At 42.0% G+C, this 18,924-nt stretch overlaps 1 protein-coding gene across 2 annotated transcripts in view; it reads left to right on the top strand.

The window, feature by feature from the left end:
* The window catches only part of Mapk10 (mitogen-activated protein kinase 10), a 294,249-nt gene that overhangs the window by 1,874 nt on the left and 273,451 nt on the right, over nucleotides 1-18,924 (top strand). For both annotated transcript variants that reach the window (XM_028867293.2, XM_028867295.2), the window contains exon 2: nucleotides 3,318-3,431. The gene's annotated coding sequence lies outside the window, so the exon portion shown is untranslated. The remainder of the gene's footprint in view (nucleotides 1-3,317; nucleotides 3,432-18,924) is intronic.

Genomic DNA, 18,924 nt, shown 5'->3' with positions numbered 1-18,924 from the left:
AGCAACCATGATCATGAATGAATTCACGAGCTTCCAACTCCACTTTGGAACCATTGGGTTTTAGGACCAGACAGTTTGAGATAGCAGTCTTGCTGCTTCTCCTTTCTTTTTTAAAACCTTGATCTTACCCTTAATATTGACACAAAGTATTGGATTCGTTTGTTTATCTACTAACATTAGAAGGGATTGTCTCTTTCCCCACAACGGGGCTTGAAAAGAAGATGAGAAAGGTGGAATGACCTTAAGTATGAGTTTCCAGCGTCCTTAGTGGCTTCTCCTTCCCTCCTGCCATTACTAGCTTCCATTAGTGGGGCTCTGGTTTCTGCAAAAATCTTTGCAATTGTAATGAAAGAGATTCCAGGTGACTGACGGGGAAGCCAGAGCCCCCTGGGGAGTGGCAAATTCAGCTGCCTCCAGCTGCCTACTTGCTGCCCCCCAAAACAGTATCTGCTGGGAGAGGGTGTGTGCTTGCCTGCCGCCGGAAGAGGGTGATTCTGAGCAGATCCCCCAGGGACTGAGTGTGTTCTCACTGTGACTGTGACTGGCGCATCTGCAGCTAGTACTACGGTTTCCTAGTGCGTGGTGGAGATGGTCCAAGGTTAAGAGGAGAGCTGATCATGGATGCTATAAAATATATAAAATATAGTTATTTTAAATTTATAGCAACACTCATTCACTGTCAGTGTATGCTATATCAGAAGCAAACGAGGTGTGCCCAGTACAAGTGTTCAAAGGTACATCTGTATATTGAAAGTTATATTAGAGCCTCATGTAAATGAATCTATCTCTTTGAATATAAGCTTGGCTACAAAGTTTTCCCATCCTGATGATAAAAGATAGAGACCAATTGAGGCTCCTTGTTTGTTGGATTCAGGGCCAGGCATTTTTTTTCCTTCTTGTTCTAGAGCTGAACTCAGGTCTTATTTGTAGCTAGAGGATAGATGTGGAGTGGAATTGTTGTGAGTAAACCAAATAAATCTTTGGTTGCTCATTGGAGAAATGGGGTGCTAGCAAAGAAGGAGACTTCCTTCGATCTGCACATGAAGCGATCTCACCCTCCTCCTGCTTCCTCTAAGATTCTTTTCAAAGCTCCTGCTGGGCCTTGCGGAGGTCTTGCTTAGAGGAGCACAGAAGTGTCCAGTGACAGGAAAGGAGTGCAGGGCTCTGTTAGCTCCGGGCTGGCCGAGCACTTCCCTCCACACATGCAGCTCTTACCGCACCTTCTACAGAGCACCGAGGACGCACAGGGAAAGGGGGCCTCCGGACTCCTGGGAGAGGAGCTTTATCAGTCAAGATGAACAAAATCCATTTGTTTCTTCGGCGTATTGAGGTTATTTGTTGCATTACATAATCCTGAGCACTGTGCAGCCGATACTGATAAGACTCCTTGCTGCATATTGCTTGAAGAGGACTGTCTTTCAGAACGGGAACTTGTGTTTTTAGACACCCATTTCTCCATATGTTTTCACACGGAAGTTCTAGTATTTTGAGAAGATTTTTTTCCCCTTGTTTTGAGTATAGTTCAACCTCATGAGCAAATTAAGGTGAAGAAAGAAAACTTAAACATCTATATATTTGAGGACCATTGGTTCCCCTATGCTTAATGTAAAAAAATTTCTTCTTCTTCTTCTACTTTTTTATTAATAGAGACTCTTGGTAAAAATGCGTGGAGACACTGGGTAACACCGCAAAACCCAGGAATGAAACCTGTGTGTTTGAAAGCAGGCTATGAACACTGCTGTTTTCAGCAAAGGATCTTGTAGTTTGACATTTTGGACATCCAAGAAGCTACCTTAGCGTTTCCCCTCATTCTTAGCCCCAGTGCCCACAAGACACAAAACCCTAGGCTTAAGAAATTAGTGCTGGTGGGAATGGAAATCTGAGTTCTGTGTGGAAAAACAAACGACAGAAGGCTCCTGCCGAAGTGTTCTAATCACAGCTGCTCAAACGCCCTGAGTGGTGTGCAGAGGGAAGGCGCAGCCGTGGTGCAGGGCAGCAGGCATGACCAGGCCGCCTGCGCAGCGAGAGACAGGACCCCAGTGATTCCTCACCTCACCCCTCCTCCTCCTCCTCCTTTAACGTCAGGAACAAGACAGAACATAAGCAACAGAGACTTAAAAACACTACAAATTCACGTCAGTGGGTTTTCCTCTCAGAAATTAAACCGAGTCCTGGTTGGTGGCTAGTGGCCTGCTTGGATGCACCAGGAGCTTCCCGAGTGTGGGATATTGGGGTCATTGTGCTCCTTTTGTGTGGAAATGGGACCCGGAGCTATGAAGTGTGAAAGGAGGTCCCCTGGTCTGCTTACTTGGCTGTGTTTATTTCGTGTCTATAGGAGGAGGCGCCCTCTGAATACTGATCACCACACAAAACAGTGATCTCCTGTGCCTTCAGGTCTCTCTTGCTCAGTCTAGCACACAGTAGGCATCTATGAAGTGAGAAGTGCTGTGGGTGGAGGAGAGTGAGATGAGAACACAAAGTTTCAGCCATTGGAGTCCATGCTCATGTGGGGAGTTGAGTTACACGGTGAGGATGGGATAGTTTGATGGTCAGTGCGGCAGAACCGAGGAGGAAGATGCTCCACTCTCAAATGGTGACACAGGACAAACTAGACCGAGCTGGGGTGTTGGAAGTAGCTGTGTGAGTGGTGGTGAGAAAGGTATTCCTAGAAATCGCTGGAAGACCCTGGCCACGGGTGAGGCTCTTATTTCACTAGAAAAGGAGATTATTTCGGGATTGGATAAGATGGAAATTAAATTCATGGATTGTCAATAGGTAGAAAATTGAAAACTGGCATAGGCCTTGAGAATCTGGTCTAAACTAGTGCAGCAATAAGGATAAAGAGTGGGTCTATAAGATCGGATTACTGCAGACCAACGTAAGCTTAGTTTTATGTGTCAGACCTGAGAGGGTTTTACCTTTTCTCCTTTTTGTTGGTAAGCATGTAGCCATTGTTCCTGTGAACTCTACTGTAAAATGAAGACTATGTTCAGTGGAGGCCAAACTGGTGTGTCTCACAACTAAGTCTACAGTTAGAAAAGCAAATATCCTATCCAGTCACATAGTTACTAATTGGGTTTTATGTTCAGATTTTAAAAACATGTAGCTGTGCTGCTCTGGACACCAAAGTTCCTTTGTTTGTAACCAATTCTAGCAGAAGTCATTACCTCAAATAACTGATGTCATCTCCCTGCTCTTTGCCACACGGGAAAATTGCTTTACTGTATTTGATGTTAGTATTTTGTTTTAATAGTGCAAATGAAGTTAAATGTGGAATCTTCAGATTGAACTGACGTATCATTTTTCTCTGATTTTAGGCTAGTGTGAGAACACCACCGGCAGGACCCTCTCAGATCCTGGTTATGGCAACTCACACAAGAAGCTGTTGAATTAGATCCCTTTCCTATAGATGAGAAACCACACAAGCAGTGGTGAGTTGAAAATCTACAAATATTCCTTAGTAGGACATTTATAGTCAACATGATCAACTTACCTATCACATATTGTCTCATCTATGGATCTGAGGAAACACTGCTCCAAATGGTATCAATCTAGGTAAAAATCAATAGGAAAGAGCATGTACAGTAGTTGGTGGTGTGGTCATTCTAATACCTCTTATAATTCTGTGGTTTTGAGATATACCATGATATCATCTCCACGAGCCATCCCGGTCTACATAGAAAGGCCTTAGCTAACAACGTCATGTTGTAGAGTAACAGCTGGGTAACATTATTTTAAGTGGTATTTTTAGTTTGTAGTGTGCTACTACATTATTAAACTCCTTTAGTGGAAAAATTGGTGCTGAGCTAAATTAAAATGCTTAATTCTTTTCAGAACCACACACACACACACACACACACACACACACACACACACACACCGCATACACACCACACACACATACCACACCCCCACAACCCACACCCCCACTCACACACATTGTTTAGATCTTCAGGCACACAGGAAGGACAACTCTACCACATTTGTGGACATGTTAATCTACAAATCCATTTGTTCATGATAAACAACATTAATGATATACCTAGCTGCTCTGCTTACTTAGAATAATTTGGAAAAATGTATTATTTTATAAGAATATCAGCACACCCAAGCAGAATATCTTGATGCTTGATAGCCACCAAAGCCAGCAGTTAATAAACCACAGTGGAGATGAACAAGCTATATTGTGTCAAGTAACATCTGTGAGAAACAGAATGCAGTGGTTTTGCCCGTAAGACTCCGAAAGGAAGCTATTGGTGCCGGCGATCGATATCTCACTTTCATTTGCTTGGTGGCTTCTTTGTAGTAAGGCTGTCCTGTGGCTCAATGTGGTGCTTATAGCTGCAGAAACCTGAGGAAATGAACTCTATCGTGATTCATATTATGGTTTGTAGAATCTGCCAATCATCACAGTGAAGTTGCAGATCCAAGTGTTCCCACTATAGTGTGCTTTATAAAAATATGTTCCATGTTTGTTGTGAAGAGAGAATCATATACAATTGTCAGTAACCAACCATTTGTGAGCTACAACAATGACCGTTTTATATGGCTGACTCTATATGTTGTTCTGTGTTATTCCCAGTGAGTAGAAGACATACATTATCCCCAGGCTAAACACTTATCTATTACGCTAACATTTAATGGGAATCTGTCATGTAGATATCCTGTTGGCTTTTGGAATAGATGTAATTCTCTGTCTTAAAGGACTTCTCAGTTTAAAGAATGTGTTACTTACATGATGTGCTTGCTCTTAGCAGGACAGATTCATCCTAAAGATGGTGTACTTGTGAAGTGTGATTCGGTCGGTAGAAACCAGGAGCAAAAGCAAAGAGAACCATCTCACAGATATGGTGAAAATTAGTCCAGGAAGACTTCGCAAAGGGACATTTAGGTTAGCCAGAGGAAAGGCATAATCAATGCACCGTGGGACACTCAGACCATCAGTTGGGAGAGCCGTTGCTTGGGAGCACTCTCACTCAGCATTGGTGTAGAGGGGTATAGAGGAGAAACAGGAAGGATCTTTTAGACAAAGCTAAGGCATTGAGATTGTATACTAAAATGAAGAGCTTTTGGAGGTCTTAATTAGGAGTAACACAACTGACTTACTTTAAAACTGTGGGTATTTTACTCACTAGAAGAACATGCTAAATAAGGGGAAGGTGAAGATGATTATGTATCATATTTCATAGACTCCCGGCAAGCACCATGTGTTCCAGATCATGTACTTTTCCTTCCACACCACAGGTGACCACATAGCCTTCTGACCTGTCACTCACCCCCCTGCTGTTCTTTGTAGAATTTACGTCTAAGTATCTCCACAATAGATATTTCAGTCTGTCCGCACTTTAGTTCCACGTAGTTGTTATTATATACATGCATTCTTAATCCTCTGGTGATAAACCTTGAGTCACACATAGAGTATATTTGCATAAGTTGTCATATATGTCGTATATAAGCATTTTATGTAGAAATACACCAAAACTTGCTTATCCATTTCCTGTTGATGAAAACTCAGATTTTATTTAGTTTCCATCACATACATTTAGAATAAATATCAAGAGGAGGGATTGCTAGGTTTTGAGATATATGTGTCTTTAATTTTAATAAATAATTTAGAAATATTTTTGAGTCGGACACATCCATTTGTACTCACGGCGATGGTATAGGGAAACGCAACATTTCCCCTGCACTTCATTTGCAAGTTCTTAGGTTTTTCTAATCAGGTGAATGTGTAATTATACTCATATAAGTATCAATTTGCATTTTGTTGATTACTAATGAGGAATATCATTCCATTTTTTTAAATGTGGCCAATTGATGTTCCTCTTTTGTGAAGTGCCTGTTCCAGCCTTTTTGAGATGTATCTTTTAAAATGGTATCCTTTTTGAATTCTTACTGTGTAATAGGCACTACACTGAGCACTTTACAAACATTAATCTTCCATCATCTTTGTGGCCCACAGACAAGGGAACTCAGTTTAGGAGGTTAAATAACTGACTGACAGATACTCGGGGAAGGAGCTGTGGACTTAGCATTCAACTTGAAGTCTTTCTGACCCGAGAGCTCTTTAGTTTCTCAGAGTTTGTTTAGAGGCTGATTAGGCTGAGGCCAGAGGGAACATTCTAAGTGCTTCTGCAAGAACAAAAGTAATGAAAGCGTAAGGTAAAGACCTGGCAGAAGGAGTAGACCTGGAAATAAATGTAGTGGGTGGGTGGAGAAGGTAGGGATGAAAACCATCTCAGGTTTCCCTATCCGTGGGCTAGGCAGAGTCAAAACGAGTCATACGTGTGTATGTATAGTCGTGGTATTGTAGAACCTCCAAGAACATACTTCATGATTCTAACATTTAATAAGAAATCAGTTAAAGCCTGTAGGGTTATGAAGTTCGGGGTTAAAAAGAGACCACGGTGTTTATTTGGGTCAACTCTTGACTTTCTAAAAGATGTGGCACTAGTTGATAGCAAGTGGCCTTTTCAAGATCATGGGTCACCAAGGGTCATGTTAAGAACAGACACTAGGACTGCAAAAGACAGCAGCAGCAGCAGCAACAACAACAAAGCAACGAAATACCAAATAACAGCTGCCTGCCTTTTAAATTAATATGTGACTCTGCAATCAACCTGTTTATTTGTTAAACCCTCAGAGGTCAGTACTCTTTGGTCGAAGTCTATTGTCACTGTCACAGAGGCTCTGTTCAGCATCTTTCTCAGACTTATTTAAGTAACCTTAGCACTGTCATATTTTTTTTTTTTTTTGCTGATGATTCTACCAATGAAACCACACATTTTTATTTTAGTTTACAATTATCGCCATACAACCTGCCTGAATGAGGCCTTGTCAATATAAGCTATTGTTCATGTAATAATTTCCCTTCTCAAAAACCACCACATTCTTGCCCAGCCCCAGCTTAGAGACTCCTGCCAGGGACTCCAGTGCGTCTCAGTCCACCTCCACACTCAGGGCTTCTCCTCTGTGGTTTTCTGCATAGTGCCAATTCTGCTTTTTCCCACTCCCTGTTCCTCACAAAAGGCTCTAACTTACAATACTTAACTTACGGTTTTGTCTTTGGTGGTTTTTTTTTTTTTTTTGTTTGTTTCACAATAATGCTTAAGTGATATACATCCATTAAGAATCATGTTTCAGCAACTAAGAAATGCAGAGACGGGGGAAATAGTCTTACTTAGGGGAACCTTCCCAGTTGCTTATCCAGTACCAAGTGGGCATCCCTGATATCACATACATACAAAGTAACACCATACAGACTCTGAATGCTGTAGTTACATATTTAGGAATATATATGTACACCCATATGTGTGTACTCATGTGCACGTGCATGCGTACGTACGTACGTGTGTGTGTGTGTGTGTGTGTGTGTGTGTGTGTGCAGATAACAACAGTTGATGAAAAAGAGGTCATGAGTTTGAGAGAGAGCAAAGGAGTACATGGGAGGTGTTGAAGGGAGGAAGGGGAAAGGGAAATGATGTAGTTATATTTCAATTTCAAAAATAAAAAAATCATTAAAAAGAATCCTGCTTCATATTGTGAGTCTTGGTCTTTTGCCCAGCTGGTGATATGCTGGGCAAAATTCACTTGTGATGATTGGAAGCAGCAGGAATCTGCAGATTCCAATTAACTAGATGAGGTACACAACACTTTAGTATAAAATATGCTTTTCATGGGATGACATTGGCCAACTGGAGGCTAATGGGAGTGTCCTGAGTCCATTCGAGGTGAGATAAACCACGCTATGATGCTTGCAAGGTTGGGTGTAGCATGAGTGCTTTTGACTTCTGATAGTTTCAGCTTATGATCCATTTGCTGGAGGGAGCATCAGAGTCAAGGAGCATCTTTATCTGGCCTTGCTGGTTGTCTTCGTTACTTTCCCATCACTTTGACCACAACACCTGTCTGAAGTAATTTAAAGGAAGAAGGGGTTTCAGAGAATTTTGGTCCATTGTGAAGGGGAAGGGATGCTGGAAGAACTTCAGTCCATGGTGGCAGAGCTTGTAGCTGAATTCTTCATAGTCTTTGGATCCATAGTCTTTAGATCAGGAAGTAGATAATGAGTCTGGGCTGGGGGTCATGCTCACAGGCCTGTACTAGTGACCTACCTCCTGAAGTCCCCACAGTTGGGAACAAGGTGTTCCAACATGACCTTGTGTAGGACATTCTGTATTCAAACCATGTCATTATCCTCCCAAACATTTGCTACACTAAGAAAACACAGTGTGTGCCTCTTCTACAACTCAAGAGAAATGCAGCATCCCAGGACCTCCTGAGACTCACTGACTCAGGATGTGCATTTTCACAAGACTTGGGTGATTTTTATGCACATTAAAAACTAAGAGGTACTGTGTATGTTGGCTCTGGATTTCTTCTGGTGTCTTCTCTTAGAAATAGTCTTTTTAAAATCTTTTCCATCTGACATTCTTTCTCAGTTCCTTTTGGCAATCTGAACATATCCCCCTCACTGGATCTCTGCAGTGGCTTATGATGTGTGTGCCTTGTGACTGCATTAACGAGGAAGTAATGTCAGCCAGGTTTATTTATCTCTGAAGCTCTTCTGTACAGCTCAGTATCTGCTACTTGCTGGATGATGGTTTCTGGAAAGACTAGTGAGAAAGAGACAGACAGACAAGAGACAGACAAACAGAATGACAGATGCAGGACAAAGGAAGAGTTGGGAGGAAAGTATCCAACTACATATAGAAACAACAGAACTATATAAAAGCATAAAAAATAGTATCTTTGACACAATCTGGAAAATGGCTTGGCAAAGTTCCCAATTTCATTTGAATGGGTGAAGCCTATAATGTTTGACATATCTCTCAAAAGAACAGATGACTCTGGTTTCTTTTTAACAAGCGTTGCGTTTGGTGACTGTTATTGATAGTTTTGCCAAAACTCGTTTTGTTTTCCTAAACAATGTACCCACTGTTCTTTTTACTAATTGAAGGTCATTGGAATATTATGTGCAGTGTTTAATGACTTCAATTATGAAGGACGTTCTCAAGAAGACGTGGGTCCTGAGAATGGGAGTGAGGACGGTGAAGACTGAGGAAATGTACCTTGTGATATAGCATCAGGAGGCATTGCAGTGATTGGCCTGGAGTAGAGAAATGCAGGTTGAGGAAGTACTGCTTTAAAAACCACTTGGAGGGCTTTCACGTGGAAGAGGTTAGAGGGTACAAGAATTTTTAAAAATGTAAATGGAGAAGAGACTGCCAAATAGACAGTAGATATTACACACGGTAGAACTTGCTGCCTGTGGAATTGCTTATGTGTGCATGCTTTATGAACAGTAGTAAACTTTGGGTCCATGTAAATATTTGACCATAGTCATGGTTCACCAAATATGAAAAGCTTGTTAGAGATTCTGTTGCTCTGTGTGGAAAAAGGAAGCAAATGATCTCTTAGTAGCAAGATCCTTAGGATTCATGAGTTACAGTTGCTCAGACAAGGGCAGGAAGAACGAAGCTCTGATAAAGCTGAATGCCAGCTGACCCGACTGACTATTGAATACCACATACGGCTTGACATGCTCTGTCTGTGCTGATCCGTTCAGTCCCCTCGAAGTCCTTCTGCACACACTGATTTTACTAGTCATGACAAGGAAGTGTGGACTATTTAGTAGCTTTCCTCAGGTCACGAAGCAAGTGACTGCAGGGCCCGGGGACTTTTACTTTGAACTATATACGTACAAAAAGGTTGATATGCTTCTTAACATTAAAAGTGAAAGCTGAACCCAAATGGAGCCTTAAAACACCGATATGATTTAAATTCGAGGTAAATACCGAGGCATGAATTCCAAGGAGATACATGGCATAATTAAAGTAAGAGAAATTCCCACAGGTTGGTGGAACCAGACCCCTTACCAATGAGACAGATCAAGGACTGCTCTGAATTTTGTCATTCTAGAGTGCTGCTCTGTTTTGATTCTCAGTCACTGCTAACCACACTGAAACTGGAAACTAAATTCTTAGGGCTGTTTGACTTAGTGAAACTAAAGGAAGTATTTTTCAAATAGAATACTCGTGTATCTCCCTCCCAAATTCTCCTATTAAATCCTAGCTCTGGTCAAAGGGTGAGGGCTCAGCATTAGAAAAATGTTCCTATGAGAGAGAATCCAGAGAGCAGACTGGTCCTTCCATCAAGTGAGCCAGGACATAGTGAGAAGTCCTGCTGTTCTGAGCCAGGACATAACTCACAAGACGCAGAATCTGATTGTATCCTGGACTTGCCAGCCTGCAGAATTGTCCCTTAGTTGTTTTTTACAAGCTCCCCACTTTATATTACTTTATTACAGCAGCTCAAGTGTACCGAGAGTTTCCAGTTCGATACACAATTTTGGAGACAGTTTCTTTACATTAATTGATGGGCCCTAAGGCTATCTACCTCTAAGGATGACAGATGCAGAGTCACCAAACATTCCTAAGTAACTTGACACTGGATCGGATGCTGTACTTTAGAAATTGGGTTTTCCTGGGTCTTATTTAGAGAAGAAATCAGTGTCTCCAAGTCTTTCATTATTTCTTGGGGGTTTCATGAAAAATTCATTGTATTCTGATGGCAGGCATTAGAAGAACTATTATTGAAATCAGGTATGAGATGCTAAGAGAGTTTGTGTAACATAAGAACTGTTTAAAAGTTAGAAGGTGAAGAACTTAGTTTGCAGTTTAATAGTATTTATTGCATGTACCAATTTATTATTTATAGTGTAGATATAAACGTAATGCTAGAAGAATCAATGTTTTCTTTTTAGTTGTCCTTTTGGGGGGCCTTGTTTGTGGGTATCTTAAATCTTGTCACCCACCTTTAAGTTCCTTTAAGTTTGAATGTGAACAACCTTAATGGTGGTGTTTCTAGAAAAACTGATAAGTCTTGAGAATCAACGTAGTTCAGTGTTGGAATACAGCTTAGTGTGTATGTAAGTGTACCATTGGTGGAGATGTACAGCTTAGTGTGTGTGAGTGTACTGTTGGTGGAGATATACAGCTTAGTGTGTGTGAGTGTACCACCATTGGTGGAAATATACAGCTTAGTGCGTGTAAGTATACCATTGGTGGAGATGTACAGCTTAGTGTGTGTGAGTGTACTGTTGGTGGAGATGTACAGCTTAGTGTGTGTGAGTGTACTGTTGGTGGAGATGTACAGCTTAGTGTGTGTGAGTGTACCATTGGTGGAGATGTACAGCTTAGTGTGTGTGAGTGTACTGTTGGTGGAGATGAGAGGACAGCATGTGGGAGTAGTTTTCTCACTTCATCAGGTGGACTCTTAGGATTGAACTCAGATCATGAGTCTTGGTAGCAAACACCTTTACCCATAGGTCCATACTGTTGGTCCAGCCTGACCCCATGTTGGGGGAACGACTCTGCAAAATATTGAGTAGAAGACAATTTAAACTATTTAAAATTTTTGTGAGTTTCAATAAATACAACATTTCACCCACCTACTGACTATCCTGTCTCCCATAGCAGTTCAAGCTAGCAACATGGAATGTAGTCCGTCAGTAAGACTTCAGTTGGGGACTTACCTTCTAGTCTTGCATTTGCATGTGTAAGTATATAGCTCTGATGGGAGCACCCACAGTTTGCTAACCATTTCTGCTTCTAAACCAGACAGAGTGTGATATCTCCACTTACCCCTCTGGTTAAAGAATGTCTACATCTTCTGTGAAAGGCCACCATGAAGCAGACTGGCTGGCACACCTGGAACCCACGGTGTGAAATAAAGATCACAGGCTTCCGAAAGATGGTATCCACACTTGGACAAATAGTTATTCCACATTAAAGTAGCCAGCAACTGCAATCATGACATATATAAGTAACATTTTATGTGGAGGGAGTGAGTGCATCCATCCTGCTTAGAAAGAGTGCTTTGGAGGGTTTAGGGAATTATTTTAAAGTTTTAATCGTGTGTTTTCTGGAAAAGGAAAAAGAGCCTGGTGCAGGATTCTCACTGTAGCTCAGCCCCAAATGAATATTTTCTTGTTCAAGTCCTTGTGTAGATGAACTTCTACTGTGTCTGAAAGGGTTATAACAGATTATCTAAATGTATTTTTAATTATAAAATTGTATAGCTCAAAATGCACAGGTTGAAGCAAAGCATGAGATGATGTCTAAGAGTTCAGGTCCAGTGAAGTACCATGGTGAGGTAGTGGTAGCCAGGAAAGGGACTCCGTAGGGATGAAAGCAGGTTCCTGGGCCCTGAAAGAGGAACAGACTTAGAGGGGTCTCAAAGATGGGCTTTGCAATGTGCAAGTTTTTCTTTACCCTTTTTCTTGCAATTATCTTAATTCTGCCCCTTCCTATTTTCTCTAGAATAACCCCTATGATAATTCAGTTACAAGAAATCAGTTTTTAATTATTGAGAATTCATTATCCTTTATAATAGATAGTTCACGCAGAGCCAACAGAACTGACCACATCTGTTCCCTCAGTCTGCATCTGTTTCCATTAAAGAACTAGTGTACATACATGCTCATTCACCAATACACTTGTGAGATCGACTTTCAAACATTTGCCTTCAGAAGACATGATTTCTAAGTTGTACTGGGATTCGTCAGCATGGCAGGTGAAACTATTGGCATCTGAGTCAGTTAAGACACACCATCAATATTACACACTTGCATGAAGATTAGCAGCCACATTTCAAGACCAGATTATTATATCGGAGTCACTGAAGGATGAACAAACCACCACCTCCCCCCACTTCCTTCTTACAGGTGTGCACTGTGATAGGCACTGTAGAAACACTGTCACTGTCCATGGACACCCTGTTGTCAGACTAGGCCTTTGGGCTGAGGTCGGAAGCGGGGGAAATGTGACTAAGTGAATCTCTTACATGGGTAGTGTAGTTTCTTTCACAGCATTTAGGCTCTGGGAACAGCACAACTGTAAACGACTGGACTTCTACCCAGGCATTTTTAAATGGGTTCGCAGAGTGCCATGAGCTCTCTGCTTTAAGGTGCCAGCTCTAGTGATATCTTCACATTCATAAAAAAAATTTGAACAACTAAATAGACCATCAGTGCTTTTCATATTAAGAATTAAATGTAGCCGGGCGATGGTGGCGCACGCCTTTAATCCTAGCACTCGGGAGGCAGAGCCAGGTGGATCTCTGTGAGTTCGAGGCCAGCCTGGACTACCAAGTGAGTCCCAGGAAAGGCGCAAAGCTACACAGAGAAACCCTGTCTCGAAAAACAAAAAAAAAACAAAAAAAACAAAACAAAACAAAAAAAAGAATTAAATGTAAACTATCGAATGCACACAATTCATTTAAAAATCAACAACATGAAAACCATTTCAGGCTAACATAAGTGACACTGTCTCTTTACCAAAGCTGCTTCCTTATGGAGTGAAAATCACCTGGTAACAAAGTGGATTGTCTCACATTTTCTACAAATCTGTTTAAAGAATGGGTTTAACAAAAGCTGGTGGAGTTCTCTTGTCTGGTCACCAATCTGCTGTCATCATGTCATCACGACTGTTGCGTCTGGGAGGTGGCTGCACCCCTGCCAGAGAAAGAGCATGGCAGTGGTGAGCAGTGTCTTCAGAGGAGTTTGAGATATGGCTTAGAACAGCCTGGGTTTCCCCGAGGATGTCTTAGGAATCTCAGGCATCAGGCCACTGTACTCAGGAAGGAGAAAATGCTACGATATAACATGTCTGCAATGTAACTGTGAACATGTCTGCAATGTAACTGTGAACATGTCTGCAATGTAACTGTGAACATGTCTACAATGTACCTGTGAACATGTCTACAATGTACCTGTGAACATGTCTACAATGTAACTGTGAACATATTTGCTATTGTTTCCACCCTGACTGTCACCCAAAGGTGCATGTGGGAAAGCCTGGGTTCCAGGAAGGTGCTGTTTGGAAGAGAGAAGTAATGTTTAGTGAAAAAGAGGTCTTTCCATTATTTTAAAGAGATGGTGGGGCTCTGGTCCTTCCTCTTTCTTCATGGCCATGGAATTAATGCTTTTGCTTCCATACCTGCTCCTGGCATGAGGGGCTATCACAGGTAAAAGGCAGCAAAGCTCGCCTACCCTCGGTTGAGACACACCCAGACTGGGAGGCAAATAAACTTGTTCTCTTTGTACACGAATGTATCATGTTGGCTGTGGTAGCAGATGGCTGACTAACAATATTTTTGGTAACACTGAAGTTAGAAAGGCAGTTTCTGGGAAGAGGAGCAGAATGCAGAAGGAGCAGCGTGGGTTTGGAGTTCAGAAGTTGAGTCCGTGTGACAGAGGTGACAGCTGGGGTTCAGGTGGGGGGCGGGGCTTGAATGGGCAGTGAAGGACCTGGGTCTGTTTTCATGGGTGACGAGCTGCTGTGCTTTTCTAAGCAAGTTTAAGCAAATGATTCTGACAGCAGTGCTGTGTGTGGCTGGAGGTGCGGGCGGGGTGGTGGTGGTGCTAGGGTGACCAGGAGACAAGGTGAGCAGTCAGAAGAGGAAGAGTGGACCCGGCCTGAGGAAAGTGTGCAGAGAGGGGCCCAGTAGGAGAGCAAGTCTCTGTCCTTGAGGTAATTCAGAGTGAGAAGCTGGACGTGATGGTGGGAGCAGCCGGCTTCCTTGTGATTTTCTTCTGGGCTCAGGCAGTCCTGCTCAGCAGTTCTGGACAGGCTCGGAGGCTTTGGGTTCTGCACATACACAATGTAGAAATGGATTGCCCGCCCATGTGCATCATAGGAGTGTGTGTAATGATTAATAAGCTCTGTGACGGAAAGTAACTTCATTAAACTAAGCCATCAATAATAAAAATGCAAATGTTTGCCAGGTGCTTTTGCTCCTGTGTTGGGGGCCGCTGTGTAAACACGAAATACTTCCTGGGACTATTGCCACTGTTGATAACAGTAGAGTCATTACACAAAACGCCTATGCAGCAAACCGGGTTTTAGTTATTTCCAAAGAGGGAAGATGGAGCCAAGCATGGAAGTCCATTGTGTGTGTGTGTGTGTGTGTGTGTGTGTGTGTGTGTGTGTGTGTTTATTCTGAAGCTTTCTGGTTGGCAAGGAATTGATAGTATTGTTTCTGATTATTTCTGTCACACTCTTATCAGATATTCCATCTTTAGCATAGACATGTCCTGACTTTTCGCTGTGCACAGGAAGAGTGATAAAATTGCTATGTCCAGTGCTTGTACCCACCTTCTTGTCCCTGTTGCTTGGGTCCATGATTCGACCTGCAGTGTATAGTATGCTGGTCAAGTCTGAAGAGCCTGGTGCTTGACTGTTAACTTCAATTCTATTACTTTATGAGATCCTGGCGATGTCACAACTTCTTAAGCTCCAGCCTCCTCACATGTAAAGCTGTGCTCTCAGTGTTCTCAGAGATACTTGAGAATAATGAGTTCAATGCACACACCACCTGCTGCTCAGTCATGCTGGGCTTTTTGCATTGTTTTCGTATCTTTTGGAGCAGTCATGTTTTATTACCTTTATCATCAATATGTTTTCATCTTTTCCTGGAATCTTATTTGTGCGTGCGTGCGTGCGTGCGTGCGTGCGTGCGTGCGTGTGTGTGTGTGTGTGTGTGTATGTATGTTTGTAAATTCAGTTTTAATTGGTCAGTAGTTAATTCAGGACCTCACAATTGAACATCAACCTTCTCTTTAGATAAGATAACATTCTGAAGAATCCATGCACATTCTTAAATTTTACTTATCTCCTCCTCATGTGTCATGGCTGGGAGTATTTTTTTAATTGCCAGATAAATCAAATGTTTGTTTCTGCCATGGATATAAAGGATCCAATAATTTGGTTCTAACTATTGACCAGCTAGCCTTCCTATAGCACATTTCCACACAATTGCCCTATGAAGAAAAGTTACTTATACTTTTTTTATAAAAATGTTTTTATTAATTAAGTTATTTGAGAATTTCATACAATGTATTGATATCAGAATAACCTCCCCAACTCTTCCCAGATTTTTCCAATTCCCCAACTTTGTATTTTCTTTCTTTCTTTTTGAAAACCGATTGAGTTCAATCTGTATTGCCCAACTACTCTTGAGTATGGAGCTTACCTTATGGTGTGGTCAACTTACCATTAAAACTAAAGCTAACTCTTCCTCTTCCAGCTGCTATCAAGTGCCAATTGAGCCTCAGCTATGGATGGAAACTTCCTTTTTGAGCCTTGTAATTTTTTAAAAAAAGATCCATAACAGTATGTCTCTTCCTATTGATCAAGTTTCTTTAAAATTCTGCAAGGACCTTCCTGTGAAATGACTGCTACACAAAGCTATGCATGGGATACACACCACGCCCTTGGTGTGTAGCATGGAGGCTTGAGTTGACCAGGCTGCCAACAGGCTTCTGTTCTGCTTACCAAGCCAGGGCTCATTTTCTTAATTTGCACAAAGATGGTAAGAGTTGACTAATTCTCTTGAGCCACTCATTAGTTATTAGCCATTAACACCAAGAAGTGATATTCTTATATTCTTGTGGTTTTTAGCTAAATACACATGGACTGATTCTCCTCTTTGTAGTAGCTGTTCGCTGAGTGGCTTCCTTTGTCTGTATTATCTCTGACTTCTTGGGGACAGGGATGAAATGAAGGTTTGCTTCCTGTGAAAAGTTGATCCCTATTTGTTAATAGTAAATTATATCCTTTCCAAATTATAGAGGGCGGGTTGAAACTGGCTCCTGGAAATAGCTGCTGGTAGAAGTGGCAGAATGATTGAACAGGAATGTAAATCAGAGTACATTAGCATCTAATCAGCTCCCACTTCTGCGGTGCCCGTGTTAGTATTTCTCTTAGTCATGCTGGCTTAGAGACTGTGTAGATGGGCACAGGGGGAGAGAGCTCTCAGTAAATTGTGGTCCTTTGTCTGGCATGAATTCACAGCGGTCAGAACCCAGGGCCTCTCTGTCGTGTTCCTACTCATATGAGACGAACACATCATGGTCACACACCACATGTGTGATCCTGGCAGTTGCTACCTAGCACTTAGTCTCATTTTTTTCCCTTTGCAAAATAGGAATTTAATTGTTCCACTTTCATGAAGGTGGCTGTGAGAATTAATTAAGACAGAGATGCAAATTTATTAGGATAATGCATTGTAAAGAGGAAAAATTTGAAACTTAAAGTCAAATATTACCATCAATTTGAAATATCATGGTGGTGAAAATTTGGGGTCCATAGTTAGACTTGATTACTGTCCAAGTCAGTGGTTTACAGCCTTCCTAAGGCTGTGGCCCTTTACTACAGCTCCCCATGTGGCGACCCCCAACTATAAAGTTATTTTTGTTGCTATTTCAGAACTGTAATTTTGTTACTGTTATGAATCACAGTGTAAATACCTGATATGCAGATGGTCTTAGGCGACTCCTGCAGAAGGGTACTTTGACCCACAAAGGGTCACGACCCACAGGTTGAGAAACATTGATCTAAATCATGTGCTGTCTTGGAATCTGGAGCCCTCTGTGATCTTTCTGTAAAACTGGAAACAATATTACAGATAACAGCATAGTGTCTACTTCACAGCCTTCACTGGAGGAAGAGCTGAGAGCTTTTGGTGCAATTTCTCATGGAGTTCTTCGATAATTTTAGAATCCCGATGGTTGGGGTTATGTAGCAGTTAGAAGAACAAATGCATAGAGAAGTTACTTTGTGCCAGGTGATATTCCGAGTAACTTACATGCAGGACCTTATTTATTTCTTGCTAAGCCCTTGCATGGTTTGAGCCCTGGATCTCTAACAAGGGCTGATGAAGAAATGAGGAAAGGACAGACACAGTCACAGAAAAGACGGGATCCGGTGGTCTGGGCCCTCAGATGGAAAACCCTTGAAGCTCCCGGTGTTTATTGTATACAGTTGAACAGCGGGATGGGGTTATTGCATAGAGCTGAACAAAGAAACAGGGTTATTACATACAGCCAAACAAGGAGGCAGGTTTAGTCAGCCTTAGTAGGAGCAGATTCTGTAGGCGGAACAGTCTTTGGGCTGTAAACATTCAATGAAGAAAGCTAAGGTAGACGTTTTCTGCACACACTCTCAACATTTGCACTCAGACCTGGAGAAACTTTGCCATCATGAGCCTTCTACCTGGGAAAGGCTTTGCCACACCCATGGGTCTGAAGCACAGGCGTCTTTGACATGCCCATGCCCACATCTCCAGCATGTATTCACTCCAGGCTTCCTTTGCTCCCCCACAATTTCTTAGCACTCCTCTTTATGACCCAGGTGCTGTGGATGCCGCTGTTTCTGAAGTCCAATGCTCTGTGCTGCAGCACAGTGCCCATCTTGTCTTTACTTTATAGATGAGTAAAGTTATGCACAGAGCAGTTAAGGCTCCCAGCATGGAGGGTTGGAGAAAAGAATCCACTCGGCTTTGCTTGATGAAAATAATGACCGGAGCTGGCTGTAATATTTGCAGAATGAAACTTGACTGTTAGGCTAATGGCTAAGGCTGTGTCCTGTCATCTTCTAGTCCTAACTGCAACAGTAGTTACGATGTTTAAAATGCAGAGTCTCTACTAACACCAAAGAACTAAAGAAGGGAGACAAGTGTGAGTGACAGGGAAGACTCGAACTTTCTTCTGAGACAAAAAGCTGGTGTGGGGAGTGAATCAGTAGCTGGGCTGCATCATTTCTTGCAGTCCTGCTTCAACTCCTTCGCCTTACCTCTTTCTTGCTGCTTTTCTTATTCACTGTAGGACCCAATGGTGCTAGGCAGTTGATGGGCTTACTTTACCCCAGGGTCCCTGATGTGATAGTAGATGACTTCTTCACGTGGCTCTGCAGTCCCACGTTCTTCCTCCCATGTAACAGGACAGTGCCCGTCCTGACATGCAGAGTGCCCTGGTTAGGAGATGCTGTTGAAGGTCAGACTCATACTTCCTAAATTGCTTCTATTGGGCAATGTAGTCAAACTTAAAAAAAAGAAAACCTTTAATTACATTTATTGTTATTGTTA

This window comes from Peromyscus leucopus, chromosome 10 (genome assembly GCF_004664715.2).
Source record: "Peromyscus leucopus breed LL Stock chromosome 10, UCI_PerLeu_2.1, whole genome shotgun sequence".
Classification (NCBI taxonomy): Eukaryota; Metazoa; Chordata; class Mammalia; order Rodentia; family Cricetidae; genus Peromyscus; species Peromyscus leucopus.
The sequence above is the reverse complement of the archived record's forward strand: the minus strand, read 5'-3'. Positions and strand labels throughout refer to the sequence as shown.